Raw genomic sequence first — 16,542 nt, 5'->3', positions numbered from 1 at the left:
AAAACTCTAAGAAAAATTATTGTTATCTCATCTCTATAATAACCTAAAGGCAGGTAAATTAAATCTAGTTTACAGCTGGGGAATCTGAGAATCACAGATTTGCCCAACCCTTTGCTAATCCCTAAAATTATTTTAAGGATACACAAACATACTCCACAATTAAATAGAAGACTTAAAATACACCCGGAATAAGAAAATCATCCAAATTAATATCCACTTAGCAGCATTATGATAGTGAGGGACTAAGAACGTGGACTTGGTAGCCACAATGTCAGGGTTAACATCAAGGCTCTACCACTTCCTAGGTATATGTCCCTTGGCAAGTTTAAATTCCCTACATCTGTTTCCTTGCCAGTAAATAGACAATAATGACAATACCTAGCTCAGGGGTTGTTAGGAGAATTAAATTGGTTATATGTTTTTCTGTTTCAGTGCCTCTATATAGGATTATCTACTATAAGTAGTAATATTATAAAAGTAAAATAAGGAAACCACCATCAAAATGCTGTAATCCCAGCAGTTTGGGAGGCCGAAGCAGAAGGATTTCAAGTTCAAGGCCAGCCTCAGCAACTTAGCCAAACAGCTGAGTGAAGCCCTGCCTTAAAAAATAAAAAAGGGGACTGGGGTTGTGGCTCAGTGGTAGAGTACCTGCCTCGCACATGTGAGGCCCTGGGTTCAATCCTCAGCACCACATAAAACATAACGAATAAAATAAAGTTATAAAAAAAGTTACCTCATTAAAAAAATAAATAAATAAGGGCTGGGGATGTACCTCAATGGTAACATACCTCTGAATTCAATCCCCAATATCCCCCTGCAAATAACAAGTAATAATTTAAAAAGTTGTAGTTTCTATAGAGAACTTCAGAAAGTGTAAAGACACAAGAAGTGAAAAAGCAGCACAAAAGAGAAGCTAGAGGGTGGATGAGGATGAGAGCACTTGACTAGCATATGCAAGGTCCAGCATGGGAGGTGGGGAGGAGAATGTAAGAGAAAACAAACTGACATCCTCATGTTGCTTGATTTAGACCAGTTTACCTGAACAGATTGTTCCTATGCAATAGTTGTCCTTCCTTTCTAGTAGAAACACAATCTTTAAGCTGAGACATAAACCAACAACGCTTTGGATAACATTTTGTTTCGAAGTTTATTATAAAATAGTTAAGTCATTAAAATTATTTCAAATGTCACTTTACCAAGAATAAAAAGAGTACAATATAACAATCTATCTTCTCCCCTCCACCCAACCTTTTTTTAGGTATCACTAGCTATTTGTTAAAAATAAAATATATCCTGCACAACTTCAGACTGAGAATGGTTTATCCTCCATCAGCTCTCAGAAGAAAATAAGCTTTTTGCCCACCAATCTGCTAGTTTTCTAAATTCTTTGAGAACTTCTTCCTCTGTCCTGTCTATTTAGGAATCTTGTCTCCTTTTATTTTCTTTCTCCAAAGAAGGCATCACTATGAAATCTATAAATCATCCCACTGGGAGGCAGTGTATCACTGTATTAAAAAGTTCTGGAATCAGACAGAATTACATTCAAAGTACGTTCTGCCACTTATTAGCTGAGTGATCTTGGGCAAGTCATTTAACCATTCTGAAATTCAGTAAATGAAAAAAACACCAACTACCTCCCAGGGTTGTTATAAGAAACAAAAAATTGAATGTTTGGAAGCCTACTACAAACTGCCATGTTAGCAAGCTGATTCTGTGAATGGTAGGTACCCTGTCAGATACAAACTTTATCATTAATGCAAAGCCAAGTGGGGGAAACTGACTACTCTTACAACATATAGCTCCTCAATGTGAATATTAATAATGCAATTATAATCCAGATTTACATTTCTAGAAAACCTAAGGTTTTAATTCAATTACCATTTGAGAAGCTGTGCAATATAAATTGCATAATAAGACCAGAACTCAAAATCAAATAAAAACATGGTTCCTAGACTGAGAAAGTTAACAATCTATTTACAAGAGATAAATTTAGATACCCACTCATATTATATACTTAAACACTATTTATTTATACACAAAAAAATTACCTCAAATCAGGTTTTCTATTTTTCAGCACTCTTGAATAACTGCTTCAGTTTAACTTCAAAGAATTAGGAAATAATCTCTATTATTATCCCTATTATAGGAACTTCCCTAATAAAATTCCATATTGTCCAAATGATTCCTTACCCAAATATGAATGCAACTATTGAATACTCCTTAATGAATAGCAGCACTTTATGCATTGATATTTAATCAAGACTCAAAAAAGTACATATACTCAGAACTGGAAAAATCCATTTGTCATTGACAAGTTTGCTTTCAAAAACATACCTTCATACTTCTGCTTCCTTGCCAGTCATGGCTACCACCACTTTCTTAATTTTCCTGCCAGGACTAAAGTCTAAGGAATGTCTTTTTTGGCCTGAATGAATGGTGGAAATAGGGAGAAACATATCCCAAAGGAAAAACATTATGGCTCTGCTAATATTTCCTACATTTTCTCTCCTTTATTGTTGAACGAAGTTCTTAAAGATTAATGTTCCTAAATATCTTTAATATTATTTCTTTAGACCACAAAAAATGCTGTTTTTTTAGTAAGAGGATATTAAATTTGTTCTTTATAGTAATATTTTAGTCACCATAAAATTTGCAAATTAGGTAAAAGGCAGCAGATACACTGGTGAGTGGAAAAATTTTTTGCTTTTGAAAAGGCAAAAAGATTAGAAATCACACATCCCAATCCTGAAAATACTTCAAACACACCAAACTTCAATAACTGTGTGTGCCATATATAGAGAATCAATTTGTAAGTATTATATCCTACTACAAAAAAATTCAAGTTAGCAGGGCACAATGACACATGCCTGCAATCCCAGCAGCTCAGGAGACTGAGACAGGAGGATAGAGAGTTCAGGTAAGGCACTAAGCACCTCAGTGAGTTGAATAAAATACAAAATAGGGCTGGGGCTGGGGCTGGGGCTGGGGCTCAGTCAGTGGTTGAATGTCCCTGAGTTCAATCCCTGATAGTAACACCCTACCAAATTCAAGTTAACATTACAACAAAGCAACCAAGGTCAAAAACTAAAATGTGAGCATGTATAAATTTAAATTCTCATTTAAAATTCACATTTAGTTGGGCACAGTGACGCACACTGGTAATCCCAGCAACTTAGGAGGATGAGGCAGGAAGATTGTAAATTCAAAGCCAGTCTCAGCAATTTAGTGAGGCCCTAAGCATCTTAGCAAGACCCTGTCTCAAAATAAAAAATAAAAAGGGCTGGGGATGTAGCTCAGTGGCAAAGCACTCCTGGGTTCAATCTCCAGTACCAAAATAAATAGATAGATAGATAGACAGACAGATAGATAAATCTGCACATTTAGAGCTTAAAGACACAAAAGAGTATCCCATATAACAAAGCCATTGGTGGTATTGTGTTGGCCGGGTTGGCTTCCAACTACTGTACTCAAGCAATCTCCTGCCTCAGCCTCCCAAGTACAGGACTGTGCCATCATGCCCAGCTAACAAAGTCATTGTTGACTGCCCGCTAGTTTTACACAGAACCATGATAAGGCCTCAACCTCTGAGATCATCATGGACTCCTTCAACTCAGTTTATTAACCACCAAAGGCTGAAGCTTTCCAAGCCTACATAAGAGTTCTCAATTGTCATTTTTCCCCTAAAGTTTTTCAGATCCATACTTATTTTTAAATAAATGTCACTAATTTCAAATTAAGTACATTTATGACTAAACTGCATTGGTGGCAGACTTGGGGGTATAGTTCAGCAGTAGAGTAGCACATTAGGAGGCCCTGGGTTCTATCCCTAGTACCGCAAAAAAAAAAAAAAAAAACGGAAAAACACTTTATATCATTGGTTATTGGTTATTGGTTTTAGTTTAATATTTTTTTAAATCTGGAGCAATTCCAGTATGTAATATTTTTAATAGGAACTTTTAATCCATTTGTGGTGATAAAGTCCAACTAACAATATTCCCTGAGGGCAGATTATATAATCTAGTATACCATTATATATCCCATCTCTAATATGCACTTGAAATACCAAATTATTTAACAATGTATGAACCTTTGAGAATCTGTTAAAATGCACACCTTACACATCATTTGAGTACTCATGAATTTCATCCCATCCATGAACTTCAGCTTGAAAACCAGCAATACAATTTAAAAACTGCATTAATTTCATATAATAAATCCCCCAAAAAATATTTTGTCCACCAGTCACTATGCAACCCATAAACTCTTTAACCTAATCAGAAACATAGTCCTCTTTTAAGCTGTTTCTTCTCTTCCTGATTTTAAGGAACTAAACAGGGGACTATCTAAAAGATTTTTTGAATTGTGCCAGGCATAGCAGCACACACCTGTAATCCCAGTTACTAGGGAGGCAGAAACTGGAGGATCAAGAGTTCAAGGCCAAGTGTGGCACATGCGGGCACACATACATACACACACACACACACACACACACACACACACACGTGATTCCGGTGACTGGAGTGCCTGAGACAGGAGGATTGAGTTCAAAGCCAGCCTCAACAAAAGTGATGCACTAAGCAACTCAGTGAGAACCTGTCTCTAAATAAAATACAAAACAGGGTTGGGGATGTGGCTCAGTGATCCAGTGCCAGTGATCCAGTTCAATTCCCAGTATCCAAAACAAAACAAAAGAGTTCAAGGCCAGCCTGTGCAACATGGTTAGACCCCACACACACATTAAAAAAATTTAATGGGTAATACCAGAGTCTCAGGAAGCTGAGGAAAGAGGATCATGAGTTCAAGTCCTGCCTAGGCAATTTAATGAGAATCTGTCTCAAAATTAATAAAATAAAAAGGGTTAGGGATATAGCTCAGTGGTAAAACACCCTTGGGGTTCAACTCCCAGTACCACAAATAAATAAATAAACCTACTTAATGATGTTTCAGCCATGTTGGTGAGACAGAATAACACCTACAAAACTGAACTAGCTCTAAGGGGAAAGAAGAAATTATTCCATAAATATTAAAACAGCCAAGTATGAAAAAAAACTGGAAATATTTTCAATCAGATCTCTATCACTCACCAGGGCTCAAGAAAAAAAAATCTTAGTTTACAATACAGTAGGGTCCATCTTTGTGCCAAAATCATTTCTCCACTTTCAAATTCATCTTCAGTAAGTTTTTGAGAATGGGACTCCACAAATAAAGAAGACAAAAAATACAAAATACCTACAAAATTTTCCATAAATAAAAGTGGAGTTTACTTATGGGTTTGTTTGTTGTTTTTTGCTACTGGGGATTGAACATAGGGCCTTGAAAATGCAAAACACACACTCTACCACTGAGCCCAACCCCAAGAGGACTATCGATTTTATGAAATGACACATCAATCTCTACAAGGCATAAATCTCAAATTGTTATGGAATCAGTTTAACTTTAGGTAAGTCTCTAAACTGGACCTTCTTTCTTTTCTAATACCACTTCTCTCTAGTCACAAAATAATTTCTCATCTTTCAGCTGTCTTCTCAGGATGACCCATGAAATATACAATCAATCCACCATTTCCTAAGAAAATGATAAAGGAAACCTAAATAATATATAAGGAAAATTCAGATGGAGTGTTTTGTTTTGTTTTACTCAGGGGGACCTGAGGAAGTTGCTTTTCAACACTTATCTATAATCACCCTAGTTTAATAGTCACTTGAAAAAAGCCAACTAGAAATTCTCCTGGATTTTAAAAAACACTATCTTATCTTTTACTACTGACCCTGTACCAATAAAAACTTCCCTCAAAGCATAAAAGTAAGCAAACTCTCAAAACACAACAATTAAAAGTAATTTAAATCATTTTCAAGCCCATAGAAATCTGTTGGGATTTCAAATTCCTTCATACCACTTACTAATTGGGCAAGTTACTTGGCCTCCCTATGCTTCAGTTTCCTCTTCTGGAAAAAAAAAAAAAGGAGGGTATTAATTAGGGTCAATCATACATCCCAGTTTCTGTGGGACAGTCCTAGTTTATGCTATTATCCCAGCATGTCATCTGGTTAATGTCCCCTTTCACTTTCAAAAGTATCCTGGCTTATGGCCAGGGATGTAGCTCAATGGTAGAGCCCTGGACTCAATCCCCAGTACCACCAGGGGAAAAAAAGTGTACTGGCTTAAACAATGAATCATGCTTATCACATGGTCATCATACCTCAAGGGGTAATGAGGACTAAGTGAGTGAATACATTTAAAGTGTTTGTACCATGTCTGACATATAATAAGAGTCCAGTTAGTATTAGTTACTGTCAAAATTGATCACTGCCAATAAGTTTTAGAAAAGATTTTGAATTGCATAATGAGCAGAGCTCCCACAATAATCCTTTTTACAAATAAAATTATGTATTTAACTTCCCACTTCCAATTCTTTAAAACAAATAAGTATTGCTAACTGACTGAAATCAACACTAACCAACTTATCCCACAGAGATGGCAATATCATCAACTGCATTCACATTTTATCATGAATTTTAAGATATTATATTAAGGTTACTAACAAGAAAATTACTGTGAAAAGTAAAAGTATGCTTAGTGCCAATCCAAGTCCCTTAATATTTACGCAGCCATTCTCAACCATGTTTCCTCATGTTAACTACAGAACTCAGAAAATTATTTGAGTGGCTATTTCCTAAACCTAACTACTTTTCTAGATGTGAAGAAGAGTCCCAGCACAGTAGCATACACCTGTAATCCCAGGTACTCAGGACGCTGAGACAGGAGGATTACAAGTTCAAGGCCAGCCTCAGCAACTTAGTGAGACCTTGTCTCAAAATAAACAAGTAAAATAAAGGGTCAGGGATGTAGCTCCGTGGTAGAGTGCCCTGGGATCAATCCCCAGTACCAAAACCAACAACAAACAAAATGCAGTAGAGAAACTAATACATTACATACAATATATGCCTTAGAATGTAACTGTAATTGTCTTGGTATACCCATTCTTGATATTCTTAGAATACAAAGAGGAAATATGGATAAAAATAAAGATTCAATACTGAAGAGTTTGGGTAGAAAATTGTTTATCTCCTAGAAAAATTATTTCCTACAGGATGAAACTTAAAAGGGAATACATTAACTGTATAAACTCAACTTGTGGCTATGAAGTGTGTATGTATGTATTAATAAATATATACATACATAAAAACTTTTTTTTTCAGTTTGACCTGGTCTCCACTAATTTGTTAGGTCAGAAATCCAACATGCACTCCTTCAAATAAGAAAAATTCTAACTAGAGTGTATGAAAAACAGGAAGAAAACTGAGACACTGATATTGATCACTAATAAATCTAATAACCTGGGCCCCTGATAGTATTTATCACCTGATACAAATAAAAACCAAAAAAAAAAAGGGAAAAGATGAACTAAAATAGAAATAGCAAACAAAAGATATATAACAGAAGCAACAAGAACTTGGGGGGGGTGGGTAACCAAGGATTGAACCCAGAGCCTTGCAAATCCTAGGCAAGCAACTCTACCACTTAGTCACAACCAACCCTTTTTTATTTTGAGACAGGTCTAATTTGCCCAGGTTGGCCCAAAACCTTTGATCCTTCTGCCTCAGTCTACCAAGCAGCTACATTTACAGGCATGTGCCACTGTGCCTGGCTTGAAGAGAGATATAGGTACCATTAAATAATGGGAGTAGGGCACGGTGGCACGCTCCAGTGATTCCACATACGGAGAGGTGAAGACAAAAGGGATACAAGTTCAAGGTCAGCCTGGGCAACTTAGTGAGACCATGTCTCAAAATTAAAAATAAAAAATAGCTGGGGGTGTAGCTCAGTGGTAGAACACCCCTGGGTAAAGATCTCCCTACAGAACCAGAGAGGTGCATTATTAGCCTAAATTTTTAATTCAACTCTAACCATTCAAGAAACAAGCTGCAGGACTGAGGAACTATTTGGACAGAGCATAACTGACCAAAAGTAGAGAAAAAAAAATCTTGTAAAACTATTCTAGGTATTTCCATAGTATGACCTCCCCCCACACACCAAAAAAAAAAAAAAAAAAAAAATTCAACATATTATCCCATAAATTTAATAAGTATGCTCGGACAACGTTCAAGCTCAGATTTAGGCTGGGGATACAGATCAATGGTAGAGCACTTTAGCATGTGTGAGGCCCTGGGTTCAATTCCCAGTACCAAAAAGGACAACAACAAGAAGCTAAAATCTTTTTTTTTTTTAAGAGAGAGAATTTTAATATTTATTTTTTAGTTTTCGGCGGACACAACATCTTTGTTTGTATGTGGTGCTGAGGATCAAACCTGGGCCGCACGCATGCCAGGCGAGTGTGCTACCACTTGAGCCACATCCCCAGCCCAAGAAGCTAAAATCTTAACCAGGCAGTGTTGCATGCCTGTAATCCCAGCAGCTCATGGGACTGAGGCAGGAGGATTGCAAATTTAAGGACAGCCTAAGCAACTTAGGGGAGACTTTGTTTCAACTTTTTTTTTAATTTGTGGTACTAGGGAGTGAACCCAGGGGCACTTTACCACTGACATACATCCTCAGCCCTTTTTATTTTTAATTTTGAGACAGGGTCTTCCTAAACTTCCTAAACTGTATCCTCCTGCCTCAGCCTCCCAGACTGAGTCACTGGGATTACAGGCATTGGCCACCATGCCCAGCCCTGTTTAAAAATTTCAAAGTGCTGGGTATATATCTCAGTGGTAGAGAGACAATGGGTACAATCTCCAGTGGCGGAAGGGTTCAGATTTAATTCAACTATTTTACAAACTGGTACATAATATTTTATTCATTCCTATATATACATATATATGTACACACGTACACACACACATACATGCACACACACACCTTTCATCCAGCAGCAATTCACCTGACCCTGGATGAAATTCTGTATTATCTTATACTATACACGGAAAAATATCTTGGTTTTACAAAATTAAAATAATGATGCATGCTTTCTGGTGATAGTCCATGACCTAAACCAGATAAGGGAAACAAATGAGCTTAACAAAAAAAGCACAAAAGGATTTAGGCCCAGGCTAATCCAGTGTGACTTGGGACAAGTCATTTACTCTCTAGAACCTTAATTTCCTTATATATAAATTGATAAGGACCACCTATCTTGCAAGGTGGCTGAGAAGATTAAACAGTTTATGTTAAAACAGTTCTTTACATTCAAAAAGAAATTCAAATTACAATGACAGTATGTTTCTTTGAATACTCCAGATTTCAAAAAGTTAGGTCATACCCTATTACAACAATGTTATTCTTGAAAACCTGTAAGGAAGACTCATTTCCTCAACAATGTCCAACAGAACTTGTTTTTTATTATAAAGGAACTGAGTTGTACATTAAGCTATCCAAAGCATATAGAAATTTCCCTAGTTCATCTCATGCAGTCTAGTCATGTATTTTCCAATACAATTAAACTTTAAAAAAAAACATACCATTTTTCATCCTAAGAGGGAAGAGTGTAAAATAATTTCAATAATCTCTTGACTAACACTACCTTCTTGGTGTCTACCAGTTAGTATCCAAATGCTCTAGCAAGCATATATTTAAAAGCACAAATCAGGAAACAGATTACCACAGCTGCTGAAGATGTGTAGACTTTTTAAATGCACATATACAAAAATCAGATTCCACAAACCAACACCATTTACACCAAAGAAATATTTGGTTGAGTTAAATGCAAAGAAGGCAATTCAGGAGACTGAGAAAAAAAAAATCCAACTGACAATTTTGTTTTCTCCTATCTTTGCCACATGAAACATGCAGTAACTACCACTTATGATATCCAAATGATATAAAGAATTGTTATACAGCCATAGTGTTGTACGCATACATTAAAAGTCCTGGGCACATATCAAATGTAGAAAAATGTGAAGAACTGCTAAAATAGCCTGTAATTTTAAAATGACTTTTTAAATCTTCAACAATTAATCATGTTTTCATGTATGCTAATGTTCATATCTAAGACCATTCCTTTCCTTTGTTACTCACCTCCCAAAATAGTGCTCCATTATATAGTAAATTACAAATTTTAATTTAATACAAATTTTAAGTTCAAAAGTTAACTTGTGGGGCTGGGTTGTGGCTCAGGGGTGGAGTGTCTGCCTAGGACGTGTGAGGCACTGGGTTCGATCCTCAGCACCACATAAAAATAAACAAAATAAAAGTATTGTGCCCATTGACAACTAAATATATATATATATTTTTTTTTAAAAAGTTAACTTGCAGCATCAAAAAATGAAGTTTTCCATCTATTAAAAGAACCCTTCCTAAAAAAGAACCCAAAGCCAAAATGTGTGTGTGTGTGTGTGTGTATACACACACACTACTTAGTGTTTACTACCTTCCCACACTCGACTGTGGGTAATATTAAACATGCAGAATATTAAGCATTACCAAACTGACCATGGCATATCTTCACATCTAACTCTATACTCCCAAAGGAACAGATCTGAGCTTGAACCTGCTCCCCTCAACCCAACTACCCTATTTTAATTCATAGGTTTTCAGGCAACCACAGAAGTTGATAAGGATATAAAGGAAAACAATAAAAAGGAAATACAGAATTTAATTTCATCAAAATCTTATCAGCAGACTTTAAAAAAAAAAAAACTAAATAAACTTCAAAGTTAACCAAACTCATAATTTGTTGGTTTAGTAGTTTAGCTACTGCCTCACCACAATAAAATAAATCTGATATGACAATCATCTACTTAAGTATTTGCATAGGAATAAAAAGTTGAAATGTGTAATCTGTCTTCCTTTAATATCTTTCTAAAACTGAAATATGAAACATACAAACAGACTAACGTTACCAGATGACAAATGTTATTTTCCCTGAATGGGATAGAATTTTAATGTAATAATGATAAGAGAACATTTTACCAAACATAAAAATTAAATATTTTGTATTTTCTTCAGAACTTTGACATATATTCAAAAATACAACGGGGGGAATAAACCTGACAATACAAAATTGCAGAAAATAAGGCACTTACCTTAGACTTTAGTAGAAGTTCAAGAACACACTAATAGGAGATTGAGGGTTTTAATTGCAATGAACTTTTATTACTAATGGGTAATGGTAAAAATATTCCTAAGAGAAAATAATAAAAATAGTATAAATATCAATTTCTAACTAGTTACAGCACCAGATCACTGAAGGGGGAATGATTTAAGTCATTTTCAATGAAAACACTCATTTTCATATTATTTTTTTAAAAAGGAAACCCGCTTTGCCCTCCCTGCCAGTCTCTGATACCTTCGAATACTACAGTTATTTCACAGTGGGAAGGAATGGGTAATAAGTACATTTCTTTTCCAATCTGTTTCTCTACCCAGTCATTAAACACCAAATACTGAAACTGAATTCAGCTACCTTGATCTTCTTACCAGGAATGCTCCCCATGGCACCCCAATCCCTTCCACTGTGTCTTACTCCAACTGCCAAAGCCCCTCCTATTAATAGTAAATCCCTTTCATACTGACTCACTGTAACTCCAAGTTGATGAAATAGACACCAAGCAGAATATTTAAACTTACAAATGGAATTTTCCTATTTTCAAAGAACTTAAAAGGAAACTAAAAGTAGAATACATTCAAACTAAGTTAAAGTTCAACTAATTTAAAAGAATTCATGTTGCTTGTTCTATACTGGTTCAGTTTAAATATTTTTTGAAAGTTCATATGCCAGGCATGTGAAATTACTTATACACAAGGCTGTTTCCCATGTAAATACCTGATACACAGATATAAATTTAAGTCATTACAAGATTGCAAAACCAACTTGGAAATTTTTCTCCAAAATTTTCCTTTAACTATGGAAATTTTCAAACACACAAAAATAGCATAAGAGTGACAATGAACTCTCCTGTACTCATCTAGCTACAATAATCAACTCAAGACCATTTTTGTTTCATCTTTACCTCCTACCCACTCCCTCTCCTCTTTATTATCTTCAAAAAAAGAGAAAAAGAGGAATACAGTGTGCTCAATAAATACAGAGAAAAATCCCAAAGATAACAAGTATCAAAGTAACAGTTTAAGAAGTCCAGAATCTAACAATGTAACTTGTACAGGCAGCCTACACAACTTCTAGATAAAATGATAAACTTCTTCTAAGAATTCGGTAAAAAAAAAAAAAAAGAACCATCTTCAACAATTTTAATGAGGTCCATAAAACTCCATGGATATATTCTAAATTATATCTGAAGAATAAGTAAGAATATATGATGAAAACAAACTTAAAACATTTACAATTAGGTTATATTCACATTGCACCTTAGCTCAAAACGAAAAAAAAAAAACAGACTATTTAACATATTGTGTCATAAAATTACAATTCAACCACTTGAAAAACCGCTGAACACTTAAACGCCTTAACTGGTCCTTCTGATTCCTAATTATAGATTGATATCAATGTAGCAAGAAAACCAGGCATTTTAACCTAAGTGGTTTAAAATGTTCAAAATTAACCCCACTGTTCATTGGAAAACACATGAAAGCAAGTCTAAACTACCTGAATTGCATGTCATTAAACAGAAATGTATCCACTTTCCAGGGCCGGTGTTTTTTTTTTTTTTTTTTTTTAAATAAGTTCACATATACCCTTAAACGCAACGCGCTAGGCTACAGACAGAATTAGGAGACCGCCTCCTGCTTTTGCTCCTAACCAATACGCAGAGAGAGAAGGTTGGCAGGAAAGTGCTGCGAGGACAGTAACAAACACCAGCAGCTCCCGAGCAGGCCCTGCTAGAGCCAGGAATGACGCACTTCGGTAACCCGACTCTTTTCTCCCCTCCACCCCCCGCCCCCAGCAGCGGTGCTGACACCGCCAACAGCCCGGAGTAGGAAAAAAGACAACAGAAAAAAGGCAGAGCTTGGACCGCACCAGGTTTCATCAAGAAACCTCGATTATTCCTCTTTCGACACTAACCACTAGGACTAAACAGGAAAAGAAGCTTCGTGCTTAAGCAAGTCCCATCATGGTGGTTTAAGAGTCACTAAATTAAGCTGATAATGAGTCCAATCCACAGAGACAAATACAGGGTGTGGCTGCTGTGAAATACGGCGGTCCGTGGGAGAAAAGGGGTATGGAATTTACACTCCAGTGTGAAGGGAAGATTGGGGCTTTACGGGGGGCGGGGGGAAGCGGCCCGCGCATTTTAAGGAACCATTGCAAACCAACACAAGCTCCTCGTTTACTTAAACCTAACCCTACAGATCAAAAGTTTCTAACAGATATACCCTGTAAGCTGTAAATAACCATTTAACCAAAAACCATGACCCTCAATTTCAAAACTACATCCAAGAGAAAGGAGGAGGGAGAGGGAAGGTGGGGGGTGGTAGGCAACAACATAAAAAACATTCTAGGCCACGGAGGAGAAAGTCTCACAGACCGGATGAAACTACTAATGCAATATTAAAAATTAACGCTGAACACTAAAACACGAAAAATCACACGATAACCCATTACACTTAAGGATTAAAAATAAAATGACATATACACCGAGAAGAAGCGGAAACTAAATGTCGAAAGTACAGCGGTTTATAAAAAACTAAAGGCAAAACAAGACATTCTCGCGACGGGAGGGGAAAAAAAGGCCGAAATCAACAATACGTTTACGATTCTAGGCCAGAAGAAAATGGGAACGGGGCTCAAAGTTTTGCGGAACTACTTGATGCTGTTTCCCACACCTTCTCTCGCCCATGGCCCATCCGACCCTTTTCGTCCTAAAATTGCCGTCCACAGATCTCTGGATACGTGATAGAAGAAAAAAGAAAGTCGCCCTCAAGCAAGAATAAAAGTGTGGAGGGAAAAAGCATAGGCTGCCTACCTGGGGCAAGGATCAGCTCAGTTCGTGCCTTGAGAAAGACAGTGCGGGTGGGGGTGGGAATGAAAAGCAGCACTAAAACTAAAACAAAAGTGGCGCCAAAACCCCCCAACAAACAGCCTTCCACTCCCGCCCTTCCCCCCTCCGCCCATGCCAGGCAGGCAGGGCCCCCTTCGGGGCAAGGTCTGCGCGCGGGGGCCAACGCCGCCAGACCCCAGCCTATTTATAAAATTGTTGCCCTAAGAAAACTGACCGAACTCGGGCCTCGGAAGGGATGGAGAGATCGATGCCAACCGCTTTCCCAAGCAGTTCCCCCACCACGCGCTGGAGATGATGGGGCGGGGGAGCAGCAGAGGGGCCCGTCACATGAATGTTGTTCCCTCTCTAGGAAGGGAGGAAGAGAGGGAGGGAGGGGAGGGGAGGGAGGAAGGGAAGGAGGGGAAGGGAGAAGGGAGGGGGCACGAGGGAGGGGTGTGATCAGAGTAGATTTTCCCTCGCCTCCCTCGGTCCGAGGCCCAAATATACACAACTGAGCCTCCTCTTTCTCCCCTCCCCCCTAGTTCCCAGCACCACCATTTTGCTCTCTTCCTTCCCCTCTCCACGATACCGCGCTCTCCCCCACCCCAGTTACAGCCTCCCCAGCTTGCCTCCCCCGACTAAGGCTCGCACCCCACCCCACCTCCAGTTTTGGGTCTCCTAGGCTTAAGAGCCTGCCGGAGAAAAGGAACCTAAATCTAATGCTACACAGAGAAGCGGAGCCTCCATCTTGCGCTGCTCCGCGTTCTCCATTTTGGGCCACCCATGGGGGGGTCCTCCGTAGAGGCCCCGAGGGAGAGTTGGGAGAGGGAAGGAAGAGAAAATCTTCAGCGAGGGTAGTCGGAAAGAAGAGTCCTGCGGTAGAAAGCGACTCTAGGAGTAGGAGGTAGGGAGGAAGCGGGGCTGGAAGTTCCTTGGAAGTGTTGGGGTGCCGACTTGGTAGAAAGGAGGGCTGGGGGTGATGCGGGGGCGAGGAAGATTCTCCCCGCCTGGACTTAAACACTCACTCCATGGCTGGCCCCCCATGGGGGCAAAGGAAGCGGAGAGGGAAATTAAATGGCAACAGAGTGCCCAGCCTCTTTTCCCTCCCAACTCCTGTCGGTCGCCCTGTTTCAACCACACACACCTCACGGTGGGCCCCGCGCCCTCCGGGTGCCCCTCCAAACTTCTAGAAGCTTCGCCTCCGCCATTTTATAACTTACCTCCCCCCTCAGCGTACACAGAGGCAGCAACGAGACTGTTCGCCTCCCCCACTCCTTCCTTCTTTCTCAGGCCGGGGGCTTCTTCACCCCTGGGCTGGTACAAGATTTTTTCCCCTTCCTCTTCTTTACACCCTCGAATTCTACTCAGGGACGGAAGCTCCCGCGGTTCTAGAGCGGTGGGGGGTTTTGAAAGTGGCGGTCGGATCCGGCGGGTTTTTTTTTCTTTTTTTTTTTCTTTTCTTTTTTTTTTTTTTTTTTTTTTTTGGTGGCGCTTCGGGATTGTTTGGGGTGTTCGCTCTTCGGCGACTTGGAGGCGAATGGAACGCGCAGGCGCCATCTGTCGGCCACCAACACGCGCCCGGCTCCTGTTGTGAGGGAGCGGCATCTAGCGGCCGAGAGCTGCCACTGCAATACTTGGCTTCTGGCCCTCCCACCCAGAGTCCTCCTCCCAATCACCAACCAATCGTGGCCGACTGACTCCCGGGTTCAGCGTCTCCGACGCCTTCTGTAAACCAGGCGCCCGCTGGGGCGCGCCGCCGAGTGGGGTAAACAAGGTGCCGTGCCCGCGCCTGACTTACTCATTCGTTTGGACGTGCTTCCACCAGGGATTCGGTGGCACCAGGGTTCCTCTGTCTTTCCTGGGGGGGAGGGGAAGGTGTGTAGTGGAGGGCGGTAGGAACGTCCGGCAGAGCCCCTGGCCGTGGGAATTCAAAGGCTGGGCTCACTCGGGGACTCTTTGCCCTGGCTCTTCCGCCCCTCGCGCAGCCCCAAGGTGGCAGCCCAGTAGGACATCACCCTTAAAGTCCCCTCCTCTGACTGTCCGCAGCAAAGGAACTGATGAGGCCCTAGTTCCAGGACTCTCGCTTCACTCTGTTCCGTACTTCCCACGAGAAGAACCCAACTCGATGAACTCTGGCACCTGATCCTAAGTGATTTAACGGGCTTGAGTTTTTTGTTGCGTTTTGTTTCGCTTTTTTGTTTCGAGTGTGGAGAAAATGGAAGCTGATCTCTTAACAGAAGGACCTAGTACTGGAAAAGAAAAAAATTTTTTTTTTTTCTTTGCAACTCTCTGTTCCAAGACGTGGTCTCTATCTCCAGGATCTAGGAGACTTAAGGGAACTGGGCTACTAGGCTAGGCCAGGCGCTTCACAAATTTCTTCACCACTCTGGGGGCGGAAGAGGAAAGACCGGACCGAGCGAAGTGAAGAAAATGGAAATGTCGGGGAAAGGAGTCTTGGGGTACCTACCGGTCTTCCCCGCCTCCCCCGCGCGTCCACTGCCTTCCTGGAAACGTGGGCGGCCTCCAGACAGTGTTAGGAATTTAGGTTCCTTATCCTGCCTCCCAATCATCCCCGCAATACAAATGAAGTATGAAACCACTCCTTCCATTCCTTCCACCACCACCACCCATTAATTCAAGTCTTTATCACCCTTGTTTTCTGTTG

General features: G+C 39.6%; 1 protein-coding gene across 6 annotated transcripts in view; it reads right to left on the bottom strand.

Moving 5' to 3' along the window:
- Positions 1–15,387, bottom strand: part of Stag2 (STAG2 cohesin complex component) — a 185,433-nt gene extending 170,046 nt beyond the window's left edge. For 3 of the 6 annotated variants that reach the window (XM_071606271.1, XM_027931137.2, XM_071606272.1), the window contains exon 1: positions 15,098–15,387. The gene's annotated coding sequence lies outside the window, so the exon portion shown is untranslated. The remainder of the gene's footprint in view (positions 1–15,097) is intronic. The other 3 variants (XM_027931145.3, XM_027931153.2, XM_027931160.3) reach the window with 3 other exon arrangements.
- Between the last annotated feature and the right edge of the window lie 1,155 nt (positions 15,388–16,542).

The sequence above is a fragment of the Marmota flaviventris genome, chromosome X (assembly GCF_047511675.1).
Source record: "Marmota flaviventris isolate mMarFla1 chromosome X, mMarFla1.hap1, whole genome shotgun sequence".
NCBI classification, from domain to species: Eukaryota; Metazoa; Chordata; class Mammalia; order Rodentia; family Sciuridae; genus Marmota; species Marmota flaviventris.
This window is presented reverse-complemented; position numbering and strand designations above follow the sequence as displayed.